Source organism: Anser brachyrhynchus (genome assembly GCF_964034855.1).
Source record: "Anser brachyrhynchus genome assembly, chromosome: 2".
Lineage (NCBI taxonomy): Eukaryota > Metazoa > Chordata > Aves > Anseriformes > Anatidae > Anser > Anser brachyrhynchus.
The window spans coordinates 41933377-41956459 of NC_137695.1; the positions used below are offsets into that span (position 1 = coordinate 41933377).

General features: G+C 41.9%; 2 long non-coding RNA genes across 3 annotated transcripts; one reads left to right on the top strand and one right to left on the bottom strand.

Annotated features, from left to right (window-relative positions):
• Positions 1–317: 317 nt before the first annotated feature.
• On the bottom strand, positions 318–3762 carry LOC308189289. Its single transcript, XR_013946253.1, has 2 exons — positions 2711–3762; positions 318–2500 (listed from the first exon to the last, which is right to left on the bottom strand). It is a non-coding gene; the product is annotated as an uncharacterized lncRNA (long non-coding RNA).
• Positions 3763–6266: 2504 nt separating this feature from the next.
• Positions 6267–19822, top strand: LOC308189290. Of its 2 annotated transcripts, none has more exons than XR_013946254.1 (4): positions 6267–6764; positions 6835–6901; positions 16450–16538; positions 17815–19822. It is a non-coding gene; the product is annotated as an uncharacterized lncRNA (long non-coding RNA). The 2 variants fall into 2 exon arrangements; XR_013946255.1 differs by having other exon boundaries at positions 6848–6901.
• Positions 19823–23083: the final 3261 nt, after the last annotated feature.

Genomic DNA, 23083 nt, shown 5'->3' on the forward strand with positions numbered 1-23083 from the left:
CACTCCTGTCCCTGATAACCTAGCTAGCACGATAACCATCAGGGAGCTCATTAAATGGCTAGCTGTCAAGTCCCCTTGTGCCATCTGTGTTTGGTGCTGTGGCATATACAGATTGTTTTAGTTTAAATAATCTTTGTTCTCTGAAAAATATTGTAAAATAACAGGCACAGTCCTTCCAGGTTTCTCCTCCAAGGGTTTCATTCATGAATCCTACCATTAGCAGGCAGAAAGGGCTGACAAGTGTTAATCTGGGATAGCTCATGTATCCATGGTCCTTGGCAAGCTGGAAAGAGCCTATCCTTTCAATGTTTGATCTCCTCTGTCCCACTGGTATGAGAAAGTGTGAAAATGTTAATGAGAGCTTTTTGTCATCACCACCACCCACCTGGTTAGAGGGAGAAGGGGGAAGCAGTGGTGGGGTGGGAGCCTCTGTCCCTACATGCTCCTTCATGCCAGCCTGGCTATATGGCAGGACCAGGACAGTGAGATAGTGGGAGAGCTGATCTGGAAATTGTCTCCCTCATATATGTGCTCACAACCTTTCAATATGACAAGTGGATGTCTCCATTGATAAATTATGTTTGCTCTACATCTAAAGTATCCCTATAGCATTGCCAGCAGTGAAGGGAGGCATTCACTGCTGAATGGGCATTATCAACCTCATACCATATGTAGTCTTTTAAGTTTCAGCAGAAAATGAGCTATTTTGGAGGGGAAAAAAAAAATAAACCTGTGGGGGTGGAAGGAGTGGGTGGGTCTACTATTTATTCAGGCAGGGATAGATGAAAGCTGTAGGAAGAGGATCAGTGAAGTCTGGTGTCTAATGACATTAGGTTCCTTTGAAAAGAGCTTAGGTGTGCAGTCTCACAGGTCTTTGAATTTTACAGGAAATATTTGCTGTGGTGTCAGCCACATGCTTCAGTATTGTTGTTTATTATTTTTTCTACTTGTTCAATCTCTGTATGTAGTTTTATGTATTTTTAGGTCAACATTTGCATATTTAACCCAAGATGACTGAAGATGAGATGTAGTGAAACAGAGCTGGTACTGTTGGGTATGTTTACTATTTTTGCTTGCAGAAAAGGAAGAAAGCACAATATTTAAAAATATCTAGAGGTCTTGAATGTTGCTTTTGCAGGAATCATTGAATGCTGCAGATGAAGTCTTTGATCTCTGAGAGGCTCCTTCAACTAAGCTTTAATGAATGTGTTACCTAACTGTCCTTTCAGGAAGGCCATGATTATTACTTTGTTGTGTAACATTTCTCAAACTGAAATGATGCAATTCTTCACCAGAAATGTTTGTTCTGTTAGACTTCTGGCTCTGATCTGCAATGAAGTAGCATCTTCTGTGCTGCAGGAATAAAAACAAATATTGTGTTAACTGTTGTTTCTGGATGATCGGTGTATATAGATGGGCTTCCTATTAGATGTGTTAGCGTGTGGATCAGAGAAAGTGTCAGTTCACCATTTGACCTGGCTGAATTGCTGAACTTCCAGTCTGTGGGAAGTGCAAGCAGACAAGCAAAACCTGTGGAAATGCTCAAGCACAAACTGTCCAATGAAATATTTTTCCTGGCAGCTTCTGGGTGGAAAGAGATGAGTATCAGCAGAAGGTTTGTGGTGCTTGCCCTCAGTAGATGCACAGGAGACTTGTGAAGCTCTCCTAAAGCAAACATTGCTTCCAGTCAGGCTTTCAGGGCTTCCAGACAAGGAAGTCCCAGAGCAATGTAGAGCTGCCACAGAGCCTGGAGCAATCCATGAAATACACAGTCGCAGTGGTTCCTGCACCAAGCCTTGAGCAAGAACCTAAGTGAGATAACAGGGAGTAAGGAAACCTGCCCATGACTGTCAAAATGCATCAAAACTGAATGGTTCTCTTGAAAGATTTGGGTTTTGGGAAATCAGCGTACAAATAAACATACAAAAGTGTGCTTCATGAATCAATTTCTGGTTAGTCCTACTCATAATTGTAGGCCTTAACTCTTGACACTGCCTTTCTAGAGATGAAAGTCTCTGTAACTGCTCTTCCCAGTCTGCTAGCTTCACTTTCGGATGATGCTCAGCATGCCTATGACAGAACAGATCTTCTCACAAAAAAAAAGAAACTTTTTTTTTAAAGTTTTCCACTGATGATTTAGTATGTTGTATTTACTGCTTTCCAAAATTCTTTAAATATATGTTTTAAAACATCTTCAACTTCAAGGCAAACCAGGGAGCACAAGAGTTATGTTACTTATGAGATTTATGCTTCAGTTTGCCGCCAGCCAGACGGATTGGTGACTTACAGGTGAGGGAGATTAGAAGAGAAGCAATGAATCACAGGGCAGCCCCCATTAGAAATGCCTCCAAAAGCTCAAATGAATAGTTTTCTTAACAACCATCTATTCAGGGCCTCAGCCTGCAGCTCCCGCTCTGCTCACTTTACTTCATCTTACTTGCTCATGAGGAACAAAGCACTTGGCTTAGCAGATTTGTCAGCAGCACTGCACCTCCATTTTCTTCCAAACAGCAATAAATCCTAAAAGAGAGCAACAAAATGTTCTCACACATCATATGGCAAATGATGGCCCGAAGTCAGGGTGTGATATTTGCTCACCAGAAGGGAAACGTGTATGTGTGCACGTCCATGCAGAGAGAAGAAGAAATAGTTATATTATTTGTCTTTCCCCAGTAATTAAATATTAAACCCTCTGATCCTGATTTGGTACCTGTCTATCTGGTCCATCCCCAGCAAAGACTTCACTAGTGTCAGGAGCGCACACTGGGGTGTGAATCTAATGCTTGACTGATTATTTAATATTGCAATCAACAGAAAAGGAAGATTTCATGCTAAAAACTGCATTTGGATTACAATCCTGATTTTTAAAAAGAGCTGCCTCAGTCACAGCCATAAGATCTTGATGTGCGTTACCCATCTGGGAAGCCTCAGTCTATCTTCTTATATCTTCAGTATGTACGTGGTGCCTTTGTGCGTGTTGCTGAGGTCATGGTGTGGGACCAGCAGCCTGGCTTTGGTGTGGCTGCCTTAGGGGCAGCACCATGGGAGAGGAGCAGAGAGCTCCTCTCCTCTGCCTCCCACCACAGGCTCCTCATGCAGGGAAGCCTTGGCTCACTTTAATGTCAAGGAGATGGCAACAAGATAATTCCTTTTAAGAAAAAAAGAAGAAAAAAAGCCTCTCTGTATGCTTTTTTCTATAGGAAATACCAAGGGAAACTCCTAAGATTTTAAGGAATTAAATTGCCCATAGGCAGCTACCTGAGGGTTACTCTGCCCGGGTCTGAGACACCAATTAAGCGGCGGTGTATGCAAAGTCTTTCTGGCAGTTTTCAGAAGAGCTGGAAGCTCTGTGCGTTTTCTTGGTTACTCTCCCTTGTTGCTGACTTTGCTTAATCCAACCTGGTTCCTTTGTTGCCAGTACTTATTCTTTCTGCCTTGCTAGCACTAGTGGCATCTGTTCCTAATTTACTTGCGTGAACCCACTTTTGCTCTTCCCACTCTTTTCCTGGAACCTGTCCTGTTCTGATGCCTTTTTTGATGACTGTGATCTTGAACCCTGTTCCCATCCATTTTATCCTTTGGACTGATGCCTTTGTGAATTCTTTAGCTCCTCATCTTGGACTGCATTGATCATGGCCTCTGTCACTTGCTTCTACCTTATAGCTAGTGCAGCTTGTAGGTTGCACTGGCTGACTATAAGCTTTATTGCCTTGTCCCAGTAAAAACTGAAACAATCCTTCTGTAGTTGCTCCATAATTAGGGTTTCCTGTGCCTTCCTCTTTCACAGCAACTACCAGTTACTGGTAATAAGGTGTGGATAGAGCACAGTGCTTTGATCAGTTATAGCAAACACCTTCATTCTTGTTTTGCATGGCTATTAATTGCTGTAATACTTGAAGTCAGATAGAAATAATGAAGTCATAGCTAATAAACTCGCAATATTATTTAACTAAATGTCCCTTGTATATTTAAAAAAAAAATGTTGTCCCACTGAAGATGAAACTAACCCAAGAGTTAGTTCCAACAGTGAATCCGAATAGACATGGTAGAAGTTTGAAATACAGCATGTAACTGTCTACATTCATTACTTTTTCTTGATTTTACACCTTGCATACCAGATGATTCATAGCTTTGTACTCCATCATATAAAATAAGTATTTGTTGTACTGGAAACACTGTCTCTGAAAGTGCCTGACAGTCGGTTTCTCTGCCGTGTTGTTCTTCCTTTAAAAATGATGACAAACTTCTGCAAGGGGTTTCTGTGAATTTTGTTGGCACACACCTTGTTTTGAATTCAGATTTTTATATCATTGTCATGGGATCAAATCCTGCTGCCCTTATTCAGTCAAAACTGTCATGAATTTCAGCAAAAGCATTGCCTAAGTGGGATGTGTAGATCAGGAAGGAAGGTCTAGCATTTTGCCCATAGAATATTTAAGAAATCCTAGACATCTAACTGTGTTGTTTATTACTTTCTGTTCATAACATCTGTGGAGAGGATTTTGAAAAATATTGGCATTGCCCTGGGTATCTAGGAACACTGGAGTGGAAATACGTGCTGTGTCAAGGGGTCCAGCCTCTTACTTCACTGACAGCCATGAAACAGACATACTGTATGGTGACCTTGTAGGCAACAGAAGCTACAAACAACTCTACAATATCATATCATATAATCTTAAGACCTTCATACAGGGAAAAAAAAAGCCTCAAAATTGATAATAGGCCATAAGAAGAGCATAGGCAAGGTAAAGTGCAGCAGCTGCTGAAACTTTGCTCCAAGTTTGTCAGTTTTATTGCTAGCTGCAGTGGGAGTAGTTAGGTCATGCAAAATGCTTCTGTACTCTGCACCCTGAATGGTTTTATCGTGCTTGTTTGAGTACTAACTCACCTTGTCATTTAACACCATTCTTGAGGGACAAAGCTGTATCTTCAGACCAAAGTTGCAGATCTTCAGCTGCTTCTACCCTATTGTGTTTTTACTGAATTTTAGAGCAATATCCAAGTTACTGGCAAAATTGGCAATATCAATGATCTCTAGAGCTGTTGTTTTCCTGTAAATATTTTAGAATGCTATGAATGCAATTGTTTAATAAAATTGGGTTGCAGGTATTAGAGGTTTACAAATTCCTTCACAATAGAAACTTTAGTCAGCTCAAGGTTACAGTTCATGTCTTATTTATTTCTTGCCAGCATGCTCAGAAGGGTATCTGAGGTACCAGCTGAATTGCTATAGGCAACCAGAATTCTGAAATAACAGCAACAAAAAGATAAGAAGTTGCATGTTTAATGAGCTGGTAGCTGTGTTAATCAGCTCTGCCATTTTCTCAGTTTTGGGGTTATTTTTTCAGTTTAGGTTTTTACCTTTACGAGAACTTCAGATAAAGTGCGGAAACTAGTTGGACAGCTGAAACATTTCAGTTTATTTTCAACAATATTGTTCTAGTCAAATTGTCAGGATAATCCAGATCCCTTAGTGTGTTACTGGGGAGAAACATAGCTCTCAGAAAAAAATATTCCCTGGTCCAGAAAACAGGCAAAACTGATTGTGCTCAAAAGAGAAATAGAGGCTCTGCTAACTCATTCTTTCCAAGTGAACAGTGTGAGTGAGAAAACTCACATTTTCTGGCATTGCTGAAGAATGATTTGGTCTTTAAAGCATATTATGGTGGTGATAATCCAGCATGAAGCTGCTTCTGTTTCAAAACCATTGCAATTTTCCTATCTAATGTGTGAACAGATTACTTATGAGGCACTCCTGTGAAATGCATTTGTTTGACAGCAGGCTAGACTGCAGTGCGTTAAAAGGTGCAAATAAATGAATCCGTAATAAGCAATAAACCATATATCCTCTGGTTCAGCAATGGTGTTACAAAAATCTGTTAGCGAAGATCATCCTGGAGCTTTCTGGTGATGAAAACTCTTGTGTATGTCCAGCACTGATGGTCCAGCTCAGTCCTGGCCGACAGTATTGGCTTTCCAGACACATGCCATTCTGTTTGCACATGCTGTCTTCATTCAGAAATACTATCAATTACAGACTGCTCTGAATTTCACCAGTGACAACACAGCAGTGGCTTCTCACAAAATCGAATAGGTTGTCTTGTGACAGCTTCTTTATTATTTATTTATTTATTTATTTATTTAGTAGGGAACTGAACCTTCCACTCTCAGAACTGTGCACTTCTAAGCACATACTGAAATATGAACAATAAAAAAAATAATTAAAAAAAAAAATGGAAGGGAAGAAGGATCTACCTTTTGCTATTGCATTGCTACTCGGAGTCCTTGATGACTTACGCTAAGGGCTTGTATTTTCATTATCTTCCTTTAATGAAAAACTGCAGGAAGCAAAATTAACAACATTAGACAAAAGGTCATTGTCAAATTAGTCTCAAATCTAACCAACAGTAGTGGCCACGTATTCATATCAATTAGAAATTGCTTGGTTTCTTTTCCATTAGTAAAAGTCTCTGCAGATGGTTTGCTCCTCTGAAATACTGTTGGAAAGAACAGCAACGAGCATGAGATGTCTCCTAACAGGGGCCAGGGCAAAAAGATAGGTAGGATATTGTAAGCACCTGTGTGATTCTGGATGCAAATCTGTTCTGGGGTTATCTCATTACAAGCAAACAAGGAACAAGGGAACATGTTGTTTGATGTCCTGTTTCATTAAGCTTTTTCTAAGCCTGAAAAATAGAAGTTCTTATACTTATCCTGCTGCTATGCCTGGCACCCATCTATTATCCTGGCCCAGGTCCAAGCAGGTGTTTATTAAATCATAACTGCAACAATGATTCTCTCCTGTAAGCATGTGGAAAATTAAAATAAGAGTAGATTTTCTTTTCAGTAGAGTAAGCTGCAATGGAAGGAGAGCTGGTACAATATGGCGAGGAGCACAGCAGTAAGTTATTCCTCTTTGATGTTGAGCTGTCCAAATAATCAGCATTTTGTGTGAGCAAAGTTGAAAGGAAACTGTGGTGCAGTCACAGTCCATTGCTGCAGCTCAAGTGTGGAGCTGTCAGCTGTGGTGTGGGGATGCGAAAATGAAAATTAACTCTTCCCCTGACCACTGCAATAGTTATTCATATATTAATTTTATGTGCGTAGATGAAATGTTTGAAGGGGACTGGTATCTGCCCGCTTGCTGGTATTTCAGCACAGATAGTGGTGCTTTTTGTGGAGGGAGAAGAGAGCAGGAGGGCAGCTGGCTTGACCTCTGAGTTTTCTGTAGGTACTTCTAAATTCCCATCCTGAGCACTGCATGTAGCTGTGTATACTTGAAAAATAAGGCTTGTATATTTGGTACCCTACCTGTGCTGTCTAGTTCACATGGGTGGCCTGATGATAGATATTTTCTCTATAGAAAATTTGCTTTGTATACATCTTTGGACCCCCATGAGTGCAACAAAGCTACTGCTATTACTTTGATCACAAAAACAACCTCTCACGCCCATGTGTTTGTCCAGATCGTGTTTGCAAAATCTTTTTTTTTTCTTTTTTTTTTCCCCTAGTGCTTACAGTCCTTTTCAGGTATGTATTAGCAAATTATAATGATGAAATCTCTAAGCCAAACTTAAAAAGAACTTGGTCACTCTGTAAAAACAGATCCTGAAAATGTAAAAAGTTTTTTTGCTATTACTTTGTTTCACGCTTTGGAAACACTGCAGGGCACAATGGAAATCAGGTCCTTACAGTACCAATCAATAAGAAACAATTTGCAGAGCTGGCCATCCTTGTGCAGAAAAGAGAGGAAAAGTGAAAGGAAGGAAACACTCTTCCCTGCAGTTTTTGCTGAAGAACTGTAATACAGCTATTAATTGCCTTGCCCGGTGTCGTGCAGGGTTGGTGTGACTGATCAAAGAACAGAAATGAGGTCTCTGGAGCCCTGCTCCTCTGCCTCAACCACAGGATAATTCTGCATTTGAAATGCCTGCCAATCTGCTCTCCTGGTGAGAGCACCGGTTGGAGTGCTATCACTGCTGTATGAAAATGGAGCTGCCCAGTGTCCACCAAGAACAAAACAAAACTGCCCCTGTCCTGGCCTCATGATGTTAGGTACTGACTCAGATCACTCCCTTAATGATTCCTGGAAGTATCTGAGCATCAGTATCATGTGACTCTTTAAGGAGGCAGGAGTGATTTAGGAAAACAAGTATGGAACTTTAAAAATGGTTTCAATGATTGGCATTGTAGTTTTCCCTTTAAAAATGTGACTTAAGCTCTGAGGTTTTGAAAATCTAGCCTTAAACCCAAATCGTCAAAAGTTTTTAACACAGCCAATTCCCAAGGACATAAATGGCTTTTGAAAATGTATTTTGCACATCTAGGGGACACAAGCATTTTCTAAAAGGGCTCATAAAAGGCAGCACTGTGGCTGTCGATAATGGAACTTCTGCATGTCTAAATTTCAATGAAATCATCTCTCAGGATGGAAAAAAACATGATTTAAAAAAAAGCCACAATGTTTTGCCTGATTTATTTACTTATTTATATACAGCATTTACTGAAAAGCAGGTCTCTTGCTCCCTGCCTACAGTATTTGTCTGATTGCACACACAATAGTTGTAGGATGCTATTCCCAAATTATAGGCTTTGATCTGCTCACCAAAGAGTAATTATGATAAATGTGGCTAGCTTACCTTGAATTTGAATTCTGAACTCAATTCAGAAAGCTGCATGTTTTTCTCCCTCTTGGTACCAATCACTAATAGGTGGCTTTGAACTTCAAATTGAAATTTTGCTTTCTGTGACCAAAGTTGACTTTGGATATTTTTTTTTAAATAAATCTCCTTCTCTGAAAGTTAAATGTTGTGTTGAAAAGGAGGAATAAGAATTAATTTACAGCAGCTTGGTGACAATGAAAGTGCAAAGCATCATGAGAACTGGCAGCATGTTGGCTGCCTGCACTTCTGTTGCTAAAGCTGCCACACAGGGAGAGCCAACACTGAGGAAATGGGAATGCCTACTCCGCTGGGCTCGCAATACAAATGATGCTTATCCAGCATGTGCTGCCTTGCTTAGGCTTGTGTTCAGGAGCTGTGCATGGTGCTGCTACCTGGTGGTGTTGCTCTCAGCAGCTCAGCCCTTCTGCCATCAGCACAGTGCTTCAGTCTTGAGCAAGTTGCTCTATGTGTTGTTTTGTGCCTATGTGGTCTAACATGATAAACTGCTGGGAAACACTTGAAGTGCATGTGGATGCAACAAATTTCTCTTGCTAAGGTAGCTGGGAGAGCTGCCAACAGTACATTGATGTTTTTGCTTTTGTGGGTGAAGCCATGATGTATCTTCCCCACTAGATCAAACTGACTTGTAGACCCTGGAAAGCTCAGTGAGGCATCACGGACACTGCTTGTACTGTTATTCCTTGATTCATGATCTCTAAACCAGAAACTCAGTTTGGCATCCTGAAGTCTTGATCCGAGCTGCTGTATCTAGCATGAATTACAGCTGTTTTAGTGATCTGTGCACTGATGTTTTTAGGCACTGGAGCTACTAGGAATTCTATTATTATTCTTCTATCCTTTCTACCTATGCAGTACTCAAGTTTATGGAGGAAAAATTATATATTATTGGTAATATCTGGATTATCATTAATATTAAATACTCAATATTCTATTCAATAATCAAATATAAGCCTCTCACTTAATTTAAAGGGTATTTGGTTTATCTCGGAACTAGCTTTCAAGGGTGGGTTATGGTATGACAAGGTGATATGCCCAGGAGATGAGAGGAAGGCAGTGGATGTTGTCTACTCAGACTTCACTAAAGCTTTTGACATAGTTTCCCACAGCATTCTCCAGGAGAAACTGGCTGCTCATGGCTTGGACAGATGCACACTTTATTGTGTTAAAAACTGGCTGGGTGGCTGGGCCCAAAAAGTCATGGTGAATGGAGTTAAATCCAGCTGGCAGCCAGTCACAAGCCCCCAGGGCTCAGTACTGGAGACAATTCTCTTCATTATCTTTATCAATGACCTAGATGAGGTGATTGAGGGCTCCCTCAGTAAGTTTACAGACAACACAAGTTGGGTGCAAATGTTGATTTGCCTGAGGGTAGGAGGGCTCTGCAGAGGGATCTGGACCAATGGGCTGAGGCCAATGGTGTGATATCAACCAGGTGATTAGACAAGAGGAAATGTCCTTAAGTTGCTCCAGGGGAGATTTAGGTTGGGTATTAGAAAAAAAAATCTTCATTGAAAGGGTTGTGAAGTATTGGAAGAGGATACCCAGGAAAGTGGTTGAGTCATCATCCCTGGAGGTCTTCAAAAGGCATGTAGGTGTGGTGCTTAGGGACGTGGTTTAATGGCAGGCTTGGCAGTGTTAGGTTAACAGTTGGACTTGATGATCTTAGTGATCTTTTCCAATCTAAAAGATTCTATGATTCTATTTTCAGCTCCAGTGTGTGCCAGTGTATTTTCTCATAGTCTCACCACACTACCTCCTCATATATCTTAATCACAGATGTCAGACATAGCTGTTAAATTCAGATTGATAGGAGTTGCTTTAAAATAACGTCACCTGTTGAATTACTTTATTACCCAAACCGACCCAATCTCTTAAGAAATATACCACACACACAAGAAGGCAAAAAATTATGTTCTTGCTTTATCGTATGTCAAAAGATTACGTTGGCTCCTTGGATAAATTGAACCAAAGAAGCCTAGTTACTTACTATTTCTTCCCTCTAGCTAGTTTAAATTCATGCTAAAATTTCAGACTGCACAGTGCATTTTATTAATGGATGTTGCCATTTTAAGATTTCATTGATAATGAGCCTGTTCAGATCATGCTGGTATTTCACTCCTTGCTGTAATTGCACTCTTACACAGTCCCCCTGGAGATTGCCAAGACTCAGCTAGCAACATTCACTCCTTTTTTGTCATCCTACAACACCTATAGGCACAGACCTACACTTGATCTGAAAACTTGTTGAGTCTCTAGTTTCTTCATTTTTCTTTGTCATGTTTCTACACAGAAACAAAATGAAGAGCCTTTTAGACAGAATTACTGCTCAATAAAATATACTAATGAGTCTTATGTAGACTTAAAAAGCATATCACACCTGTTTACATGTGTTTTCTCCTTATCCCACCCTCCAGAAGACCCCATAATTCCTGGTCAAAGGCTCCAGTGATGGAGATCCATTGTTATTCTTAGTGACATAAAATATATCCTAATTTTGCCTCCGAATCTTCTTTGTTGTAGTTTAAGCCCAGTAAGTCTTATCTACACAGGCAACAACAAGTTCTTCCATTTCCCCTTTGCAATTGTCTTTTATATAAATTTTAAGGCTTCCTTTCATCTAGCCACAGATTTGTCCAATCACTGTCCACTGGTGATGTTTCCTAGACTTCTGATATCTGGTGTACTTTTTCATAGTCCCCACCTGATCCAGATCACTCTTGAAGTGTTTTACACAAAACCGGACATAGCACACTGGCTGAGTAATCTTACCAGTAGAGCATCTTTCAGATATTACTCCTTTTTTTTTTTTTTTTTCCTTTGCAACGCTTTGTAACACAGGGTGATGTATTCCCTTCCCAATGACATTGACTCATGCAAACATCATCGCTAATTTTAATTATTAGATGCTATTCTAGAGCTTGCTGTCCAGTTTGGTGTATTCTTTAGCCTAGTTGACTGTGCCTGTCTGGATGTAATGTACTGCATTCATCCCTGTTGAGAAGCATCTTGTGTTTTTCCAGGCAGTTTCTCCAATTTACCAAGAATACTTTGTATTCTAATTCTATCCAGCCATCAAAAAAATGCCAAATATTTATTCACCTGAAATGCAGACACACCTTAACAATTTAAATAGCTTTCAATTTTTAATATGTAGATATTTTTAAATGGACCTGCAAGATTACATTATCAGGGTGCTGATAAGGAGGATGCATGAAGTAGCATAGTTATAAACCCTGCTTCTTTCTTACTTGGAAGGTTTTCTTGATTGATTCTCAGAACCAACCACCTGGGAAGAAGGACAGGTGGAAAGCATTTCCTGAAGAGGCCCTGCCCGACCCCCAATCTTAAAGGCAGGTTTGCATCAGCTTCTGCCACCAGCAGAAGTGCCCCAATGTGTAACTCTGGAGTGGGCATTTCCACAGTGGCTGCAGATCAGAAAGCACTGGGTAGAAGTGCAAGGAGTGTCATGAATTAGGTTGCCCTTCAGAGATGTTCTCAAGGTGCTGCCACCCATGCTTCATGGCTAGGACAACACAGTACAAGATTTTGTGCTGAAAGGCAGTAGAGGACACTGAAAGTTACCGTGAAAATCTGAGTGTATTTTGTGGCTCTATGCCACACTGCAGCCTGTCATGTGAACATACCCTCAGTTTCTGGGCTTGAGGATCAACACAGGCCATTTTTCAAGCTATAACAACCTAATTAGGCACAATTTTCCCTTAGAGTATCCCTGGAGAATTTTCACTGACTCGATGATGTTATTAACTTTTCCCAAAAGCTTCCTCCATTCTTTACACCTGAAGTCCTGGCAGAGTCAGATTTAGCAGCAGCATGGGTGCCTGGGGAGAGCCGCTTGCTGTATTGCCACCCAGCCGCATCTCTGTCACAGGACACGGATCATGGGCTGCACCAGCTAATGTTAACTGCAGCATGCTTCTCCCGTTTCCTTGCCTCTATCACCTTTCTCCCCTTCCCTTTCTCTTCCTACATTTTGCTTTCCTGTTTTTGTTTTGTTTTGTTTTTCTTCCAGTAACCTTTCTCCCAGTTAAAGGCTGGTTAGGAAAAAAAAAAGGATGAACACTGAGAAACTGCAACACTTCTAGGTGATTGTCTTCCCTTCCTCCCACCTGCCCAGCAGGATGTTGAAATTGCTGCTCTTTATATCAATTCTGTCTTCTCACTACAGACTAAAGAATTTGGGTCTGCTGAAAAGCTGTCATAAGTAAAGCACAGGTACAGATTTACAGAAGGTGTTCAGAAGCTTCTCTTAAACATTTCACAGCTCTCTCCTTCCCTGTCATGACCCACTGTGAAAGGGCCCTATTTTCCTAAGCCATTCACCAAAATATATTTTTCTTTTTGCATTTATGGCAGAGGAGTCTGGGGACAGTGAATGCTCCTGCAGCCACTGTACAAATAGTAGCTAATATTTGAGTCTGCCAGGCTGAGGGTATATCACAGCTTTGAAGCTACCTGATGGGTTGGTTTGTATGTTAACGTTTTTATATGCATATTTATTGCCTAGAATCCTACACAGGCATTTTATTGAGGAATCTGGAAGAGAAATGCTAAAACGGCACAATCTCAGCTTGTCCCCATGGCAACTCTTACACATGATGAGTTTAGAGTTAGTGGATTAGACTTGTTTCTCAGATGAAAAACCAGAAGCAATCAGCAGGACTTTGACCCAGCTCTACTCTTTCCAGATGTTGGTCTTATTCATGCCCTAGTTAATGCTACGAAGTTGTTTACATAGAGGCCCTTCAAGGCTGGTTTGATTTCCAGCATGAAGTTCTTTGCACTGTGCTCCAGAGGTTCCTCTGGACATGCAGCAGAAAAAGGCTATTGCATTTCCTGTCTCTGACAAGTTCTTCTGGTCTCATTTTGTCTCCAGTGGAGACACTGGGGCTATAAGCACTATTTTGTCTTCTTAATTCCTTACATTCACTAGAATTTCTGAAGATTATTTTGCACTGGAATTGTGATGGAGCAGAATGGCTGGAGAGCAGTGGGAAGTGCTGCTTGTTGGTACTGACTCCACTTCTTGTGGTTTAATTTCATTACTGAAATCCCTTGTTAACATAGGACCTCTCTCTTCTGTCCCCAAAAGCTTCTGCTAGCAGGTGGATCAGAACTGCTGACTAGAAATGACTGTTGAATACTGAGATTTCTCACCAGCACTGCACAAAGTAGATGTGTTGTGATAAATAACCTAGCTTTGAAAAGAATAGCAAGAAAGTATAGGGTGCCAAAAGAAATGATACATTACAACTGCACCTTCTATATTATCCTGCTGTCCTTGCCATTGCAACAGCTGTAGTCAGCAGCACTACCTGTGGTGGAGTGTTTTGAAACTGAAAAGTGTCTGGTGCTGTTTTCTTGCAGGTCTTTAAGAAATTCTCTTCATCCTCAGGAGATGGGCATGAGTATGCCTCGTGAGGAGCTGAGCACAGGGCAGGGTTGAAAGGGAGAATATGTACAAGATTGATTTCACTGTTGGGTTGTTTGGTCTGACTGGAACTGGCATTTCTGTCAAAGAAAAATCTAAAGAACAGTTAGCAGTACCTGGAGTCCTCTTGTCAGGTACTAAAAAATCTAGGCAAGAAATACATAAATAATATCAGGACACAAGGAACACTTTTACATAAATAAGAAATCTGGTCTAGTGAATCCAAATAGAAGTCTTGAGGGGAAAAAAAAGAAAGCACAGTGTCCTGTCAGAATCAAAGGACAATAACAACCACTGTGAGATAAAATAAAACAAGATGACAGAGTCTCAGAGCACAACAGACACCGTCTGGCTCTTGTTCTAGCTGTAAACTTAGTACTTTGAAACTCATCCTTTTTCTTCTTTGCTGGAGTTCTCATTTTACACTGAAAGCTCCTAATGCTGTGAACCAAGCCTTTGGTTACACTTATGTACATGCTTTTAGGGAACAGCTGTACCACATCCTGGGGTTTTGAGCTAATCAGATGGAGCACTTCAATAGACTCCTATGTCATGATAAGAGATCCCAGGAAATCACTGCTCATCTGGCCTCCTGGCAGCAATGGAGTTGAAGGTCTAATGGGGGTCCCCTGAGGCAGGTGGCGAAGGTGAAAGTTTGGAAACTGCCCTCCACAATGTTTGTGTGGAGAGAAAAACAGCAGATGAGGAAAACAAAACTGCAAGAATCTGTCAGAGGAAATGGAAGCAGCAATATTTAGCACAAACCCCTTTGGGAAGGCAGGCTTAGGGATCTCTGAGCATGGTGACTGATTCTATTTTGCTTCTGCTGCTTTCATAGGACTCCCTGTGCAGTCTTTGTACATAAAGAGGAGGGCACCAAAGAAAGTACTTGACTAGTATCATCTGTTTCTCTTTGTCATGAAAACAAGAGAGCTAGATCCACAATATTGTCTATGGCCTCAAAAAAAAAAAAAAAAAAAAAAAGGAAAAGAAAAAGGGATGACAAAATACCCGTGTAATTATATTCCTCGCTTTGGGCTTTGTTATTACCACAGGCCCTATGACTGCCTCTCTATCCTGCCAGGACCTTACTGAGATGAAGATAACCACTATGTATCACAAGCACCCGTAGTAAATAGCTTTCTCATCAACCAGTTGGCATTTATGACAGAAATGGAAAGGCTCAACTACAGCAACACTGCTAACAAATAAAACATCACTGTACAAGCATAAAAGGCTTATTGTTTTCATAGGAGTTAATTTACATGCAATTTTCCAATTTAACATTTTTTAAACCTTTAGCTCTTCCTAGCTCTATTAGTAGGTAAGTACTGTACAAGCATTATCTAAGTCATACCAATTAAGTAACTATTAATATTTTCTTTTTGTTGACTGAATGGAGACAGGAACAGTTTCTTAACGTCATGGATTGGGTCATCTGCTTAGCAATGTTAAGTCTTGGCTGGCTTGTCAGGTAGGGTTAAGGGTTAGGTTGTGAGATGGACCAAAGGACCAAACAGCCTAATCTTAGTCTTCCTAAACAGTAGTACAGGAGCAGAGAGAACATATCTTCGTCCTTAAAATGAGAAGAGCAGAAATGAATCAAACCTTGGTGCAACTGTCCACCCCTTACTCTCCAAAGTCCCTGTTATGGTGTGGATGCAGGCAACCTAACAAGTCCACTTTCAAGAGTGAGCAGAGAAGGAAGTGCCATATTCCTAGCTAACAGGGCCTTTCAGAGATTGTTCTTGCTTGGTGCTGTTTGGTTATGTTGTCATGGTTCTGAATCCTGCCTGATTCATGAGGCAGCCGCTTAATGAATTGACCCAATTCATAAATCTTGCAGCAGAATGGCTGTAATAGTGTGGATATGTGGCATCTGGAGCCTCCTAGGTTAGATGCTTAGTGTTAACTTGTTAGAAGCTTATATTCTCACAGAAATATGGGCCAGACTTTCTCATGGATGGTGTTAAAAGACCAGGCATATCCACAGAAAATAGTGCTCCCAGGAAGTGAAGAAGGTCCTTAGTAGGACAAAGAGAAATAACAAAACAAATGTATGGCTGAACAGACTTCTGCATCAGGGTTTCACATGAAATGTATCCATCCTTAAATCCATACTTTTAGTTCTGAATCTTTACCAGAGAGCAGATGTCTGATGGAAGGGGAAAAGACAGCAGCGGCCTGCAAGGCTCACCTTGGAAATCTGGGTGCTCTTTGGCCTGTGGGGCTGCCAAAACCTCCCCCGTTTTTGTTTTATTTATTTCTTAGGGAAAAAAATAGGTTGAAACAGAATTTCTTGTCCTTTCTATGCAGGTGGGCCACTATGCAGGAAAGTATGCAACATGCCTGGGGTCTCAGCAAGATCAAGCAGTGAGGAGGGTCCCACAGCAGCACAGCACCAGGTGAGGGGCAGGCTAGAGAGTAGCAAATAGACTCTTGTTGCAATGGTAATTTTCTTGACCTACTTTATTCAACCATGGCACTTTGCAAGCAGGGTACCCTAGCAACAGCACTGCAGACACCTCCTGATGCATCATGATGAAGACTTGGTGTTAGGTAGTTTTGTGCTGCTGTTCCTCATCCTGAGCAAGGCAATTTGGCAGCTGTTTAGCAGGGCCGTTGCCAGAAAGCCTGCCTCTGTCATCCATGCTCTCTTGTTCATTCATGAATTCTGTGCAGAAATGTGTAGGAGACCAACTGGGTTACTTTAGAGTGTTTATAGTAACCATGTTTGGGATGAAAAATCAGCCAAAACCATTAAACCCACGATAAAATTACTAGAGGAAAGAATGCTGTATCCTACTCGTGCTGATGTGAGAGTTGCTCTCTCTTTCTGAGCTCATGATCCCGTAGTTAGGTACAGATAATGAGTCAGAGCTGAATACTTCCCATAGACTTACATTTTCCATAACATGACATGCTGGTGGGGTGATTTTAACAATGTAAGTGCACACAGTAATACATCCATACTCTTGGGGAAGTAGGGAGGGCCCTAAGAGCATTCCATGCGTTTTACAGTCTGTTTCAGTAATGGCACTTGTCTAGGAAAAAAAGGGGAAAAAAATCCACAAATACCACTTGGAATTCTTTCATTCATATGTTTGCATTCTAGTATCATTGTATTTTTTCAGGAACTCAGAGAGAAAATAAAATGTCACTGAACCTTTTATCTTTAGGCTTCTGTTGGCTGTCACGTTACTGATGTAACCAGATGTGATATCCATGTTGTGTTGGTCATGTGAAATTAATTAGTGGCTTTAGTCCAGCCTGTAATAGACTGGAGTAATGTTAATTATGGTACAGTCACCATCATTACCCTTAAAGGCCACCATCAGGATTTAAAAATATCTCAAACTCCTGGTAGTTCAGCTGCAGAAAAAAACTATTATTCCTGTCTGCTCTCCCACTGCTCTGTGGCCGTTCCCAAGGAATATGCAGATGCATCTTCCTCATCTATCCAGATACCTAGAGCAGGGGGTTGTACCTGTTGTCAATCCTGCAGCATCAGATGGGTCTCAGGTCCTAACAGATATTAACTCTTTAGGGAACTGATCCCCAACCTTCCCTCAGTTAATAAACCCAAACACTGATTGTTAACTTGTGGTCTCTGTTAAACTGCACCTCCAAAGCCATTAATCTAAGGGCCTGTTAGTATCACAAACGTATTCTTCATTTCAGTTCTACTGGTTGTAATTGGTGCCGGTTCCAGGGGCAATCTCAGAGAGAGGAGACTCTCAGAGACCAGAGCTGATCAGCAACCTGAAGTACATATTGCTACTGCTGGAGCTAAACATATTGTGGGTGGAAAGAAAGATCAGCAGTATTACCTGCTGAACACAGCATTTGCTAAAATGTCCGTCTCATAGCAAGTAAGCAAACTGTACCCATAATAGTGTATCTCTGCCTATCGCTTCAGCTTGAAGTGGTGAACTGAGGCTTTGCAATAAAAGATATGAATGTGAATGTTAAAACTACTTTTTCCAGAAATAGAGCTATAACATTTTATATGGTACATGGTTTCTTTCTTTCTTTCTTTCTCTCTCTCTTTTTTTTTTTTCTTGAGTAGTGGGTAACTGTTAGTTTGTATGGTTCCAAGTCAGCTACCAGCGTTTTGTGTTGTTTCACACAGAAGCCACAGGGTTTTTAACGTATCCAGTGAGACAGTTCTCAGCTACCAGTTGGTGAAAAGGAGCTGGCTATGTGTATTGTGGTTTAACCCAGCAGGCAGGTGAGCACCACAGAGCTGCTGGCTCACTTGTCCCAGGTGGGTTGAGGGAGAGAACTGGAGAAGTGAAAGTGCAAGAACTCAGGGGCTGAGATAAAGACAGCTTACTGGGAAAGTAAAAGCTGTACCCACAAGCAAAGCAAAGTAAAACAAGGAATTCATTTCCTACTTCACACCAGCAGGCAGATGTTCAGCTACTCCCTGGAAAGCAGGACTCATGTGTAACAGTTTCTTTGGAAGACAAACACTGCCACTCACAATGTCCCCCTGCCACTTCCTCCTTCTTTTCCCCAGCTCTTATTGCTGAGCATGATGCCACATGATGTGGGGCATCCCTTTGGCCAGTCTGGGTCAGCTGTCCTAGCTCTGTCCCCTCCCAGCTCCTTGGGCACCCCCTGCCTCCTCGCTTGCAGGGCAACGTGAGAAGCAGAAACGTCCTTAGTTCTACATAAGCACTGCTCTGTAACAAGTAAAAACTTTGGTTTGTTATCGCCACTGCTTTCATCAAAAATCCAAATGACAGCATCATGCATGCCTCCACAAAGAAAATTAACTCTATCCTAGCCGAAACCATGATGCTAGGAAAAGTGGCTGCAGTGTGTTGCAGCTTGGCCACGTGCAGCTGATTTGACATCCTGCCCCACTCCTGATGCCTGGCTGAGTGAGGGCAGGCAGTGGGAGCAGTCAGCGTAGGCTGCCCACCTCCGCCTCCCCACTGGGCTGCCTTTGCTGGCAAAGTGGCAGCACTGGGAAGGGAGCACGGGGGGAGCCAGGCCTGGCCTCCTCCCCTGGGCTCTGCCCGGCTCACCGCCCCCTGCCATCCACCTCTGCTGGCAGAGCTGGGCAGCCTGCCTCTCTCAGGGCAAGGTGCTGAGAGCACGAGGATCCTTTGCTGCCCGAAGGCCAAGGAGCAGCTCTGCCACAGGCTGCCTGTCCTCACGAAGTGTGGGCAGCACCGGGCCCTGCTGCTGGGAGGCACAAAGGCCTGCAGCACTTCAGCTCTCCGTGGGCATGGGGCTTCTGAAGCAGGGCATTACGAGGCCAGGGTGGAAATCCTTCTCAGAGTAAGAGACCTCCCTCTGCATGGCCAAAGGCCTCGTGGCTGAACGGATTGCTGGCAAAACATGAGCTCTGTTTCTGATGCCTCCTGTATGCCCCCGAGCCTTGGACACCTGACAGGATGGGTCCTGGGTAGCTCTGTGTGGGGAGCTGAGCAAAGCTGGGGGCACAGGAATCATTGCCTGGAGATCTCCTGAGGAAGCTGGAGAAGGGTTGGAAAGGATTTCTGCAACATGGGTAGCAGAAAAGTTCTTGGCTCTGTGTAAGCACTTCTCTGAAATAACTAAAAATATTGGTGTATTCTCACCACTATTTTCATCAAAATTCAAAACCTCAGCATCATATGAGCCTGTATGAAGAAAATTAACTCTATCCCAGCCAAAACCACAAGAAAGTGGTTGGTGAAAGCCCATTTCACGCTGGCTACTTCATAAGTCCTCAATATGTGCAAGGCCATGAGTGACTTTTTATGCCTTAAGGGAAGTTTAGGATGCAAAGAGAATGACCCTTTCCAGCTTATTTTATTTTATTTTTAAGGAAAGGAGAGAGGAAAGATAGCCTTTTATTTTTTATTTTTAACAGAAAAACAGCTTATTTGCGTCTTACTTTTTTCCAACAGTACCACTGAGATTGCTTTGTTATAAATCATGCAACAGTGGGTGCATTTTAGTTGGGCTGAAGTAGGTTGTGTTGCTTTATGCTACAGCTACAGCATGAGCTGTGCCTTCCTTGTTGTGTATGCAGAGCATGTAGATTTTTCATGTCCTGAGATATCTTGCCCTGCCTTTTTAGAAGTCCACAGCAGAACTGTGATTGATTTGAGGGTGCAGAGGATTGCAGGGTGATGAAAAATTACCTGAGGTTTGTGCTCAGCTCAAGAGTCTATGAGCAATAAGGTACTCATCATTATTCATAAAAGGCTGAGAATCTGCATGCTATTTTTCAAGGCTTTAATTGCAGTTGACATTACAGACATATTGCTGGTGGCAGCCATCTTGCTGAAATGTGGTGTTTCTGGGGTTACCTGCAGTATGAAAGCCTCATGGGAAGAACTGTCAGCCAGTTTCCAGCAGGCTCGAAAAAATCAGTCCGTAGAAGCAAATTTTATCTTTTGCTTCTAGAAATACATTTAAACTAAAGTGTTTAATTTCAGACGAGCTTCTATTAGGACTAACTTCTGTGATCCTGATGGCTGCCACTGATGTTCTGAGTGCTAAGCAGTTTCTTGGAGCATGAGCTTACGTCTGGGTGGGTCTGCATATAAAATATATGGAAGTCATAACTCATGGCTGGAGTCCTGCAATGTGCGGAAGATCCTTATCTCATGTTATCAGGCCTTGTGAAGGGATGTTTTCCCGAAATGTCTCACTTCAACCAGTGCTATTTTCCTTGAAGTCTCTTTCCCTCTGTCCATTTCCTTGTGAACACTAATTGTTCAACAGTTTACCGAGAGTAGTTTGTTGCTCTGAAAGTATATACTGTAGTATATAAGGTCAGATATGCTGAGTTGGTTTGAATGTAGACCTCCCCTACGTTGCTTTCATGGCCCTGGGGCATTGTATAACCAAATGCAAAGTTAGTCATGATTTGTACTCCATCCTCTGCTAAGAGAAATGCTGCACAGACGTGATGATTCACTTGGCTGGATCAAGCAAGTATGAGAGGCAAATGCAGAGTAATAGCTCCACATAAAAGGCCCTGTTGGCAGAGAGATGCAGTCCCCGCTGAATCTTTGGGGAAGAATGAATACTTCCAATAAACAAACAGGACAGAGTCTTTGAGGGTAGGCAGAGGAGGTAGGAAAGTGCTATCAGCTATAGTCATGTTCAATTAGTGGCTTTAAAAGTGACATCTGCTCTGAGTATGCATCTTAGGATCAGTACTGAGAGCACAGCTCATCTATTAACACATCTGACAAGCCACATTGTTTAACCCACTTTCTCAGCATCTTGCCCAGGAGAATAGGTCAGTCTGTTTACTGAGATATTTTGCAGCACATTTTCCACTACTGCTGAGAAAGCGGTCATATTTCAGACAGTGAGGCCCATTAACTTTTTTCAAACAGAAGCAATTCTCTGTGAATACACAGAGCACTGCCTGACACATTAACCATGGCCAGGCAGTTCGCTCACTGGCCACTGTGGGATGGCACCTGCTCATGTAGTAACTCCTAATAGATAGAAAGGAGAGGCTAATTCATAAACAGATATTCAATCAAACAAGAAATCTCATCTGTCATTTAGATAGTCATTGCCACATAAACAATTAAGATGGCTGCCTTGTACAGCAGTCCTGAAGTTCTCATCCAGCTGGTATTATGCACGAGCTTTCATGGAAAAGACACATTATTACTGCAGGATCTTTGTGTTTATCTTGATGAGAAATAAAAACACTGTCTGAGCTGTATGAAAAGCTGTAATTGGGATTTCCAGCAGGTGGAAGGCTGAACTGAATGGTGATGTGATATGAAGGCAATGGGAGAACGGAAACTTGCTGTGTCATGACAACAGTAGCAAAAGTATTTTAAGAGAGTGATGGCTGCTAATTGCCTTGAGCCCTTTGCTTGTATTTGGTATCCCTTACCCCTGTTCCAACTAGATCTTTCCTATTTTGGATCATATGTTCTGCAGGGAGGGGTTGGTGTCGTGTTATTTGGAAAGCACCATGCCTGTGACTGGGCAGCCAATAATGAGTAAATAACTCATGTGTTTTGGGATCTTGTAACAGTAGCTGCATGGAAAAACGGCAAGACTGCCTGGCTTGCGTGCCTGTGACTGAGAGAGCTTCTGTACACAACACGTGGTCCCTGGCTAATGTGACCATTGGTGACTATGCAGAATTGTGCACAGTGAGCTGTACAAAACCAGAACTGAACTGCTAGGAGACAAGCAAGTGCCTCATGTAAAGCAGATCCAAAAGGACCTTGTTCCTCCTGCAGCCACAAGAGACTACCTACCACCCCCCAAAGCTGGTGTGCCATGCTTCACTGTCCCCATTTTCAGGACTTCCTACAACAGCATATCTTTCTGACGCAAGCCCTGCAGGTATCTCTGCTTTTCCCTCTGTGTCAGGATCAGCCACTCCCTTCCATCACAAGGGTTATGGATGTACCATTTCTTCCTCTCTAACATTACTGGATGGTGGTCTCCCAGGGGCATCCTTTGTGCCCTGTTTCTCCTTCCTTCCATTAAAGAAAACACAACCCACCACCTGCACATCTTTTTTAAGACCATTAAGATGAATGTAAGGTCTTATTAGATAAGCCAAAAATCTCCCAGCACAGTATACTTAACAGAATGGGCTGTGCCTGCAACCTTCTGTTTCCAATGTTGTCATTTTTTTCTACCTTCAGCAATATAATGATGCCAAAGCTAAACATATGAAGTGGGTTATTTGCTGCTGTCACCTTTAAAATTCAAAGGCAGGGGAAGACAGTCATTCCAATTCCAAACAAGTACTTGGTGCAGGCAGATACTTTTCCATACTGACCTGTAAGATGAGCTTTCCCCTAAGTAAAACGTTGTCTTCAAACTGCATTTTACACATGGGTTTTCCTTCTTCTTCCTTTTTTTTTTTTTTTTTTGAATTCAAAAATAATTCTTGTCAATTTGAGAAACAAAGTGGCACACTACCAAAATCACATGCTGCATTAGTTTGGCATAT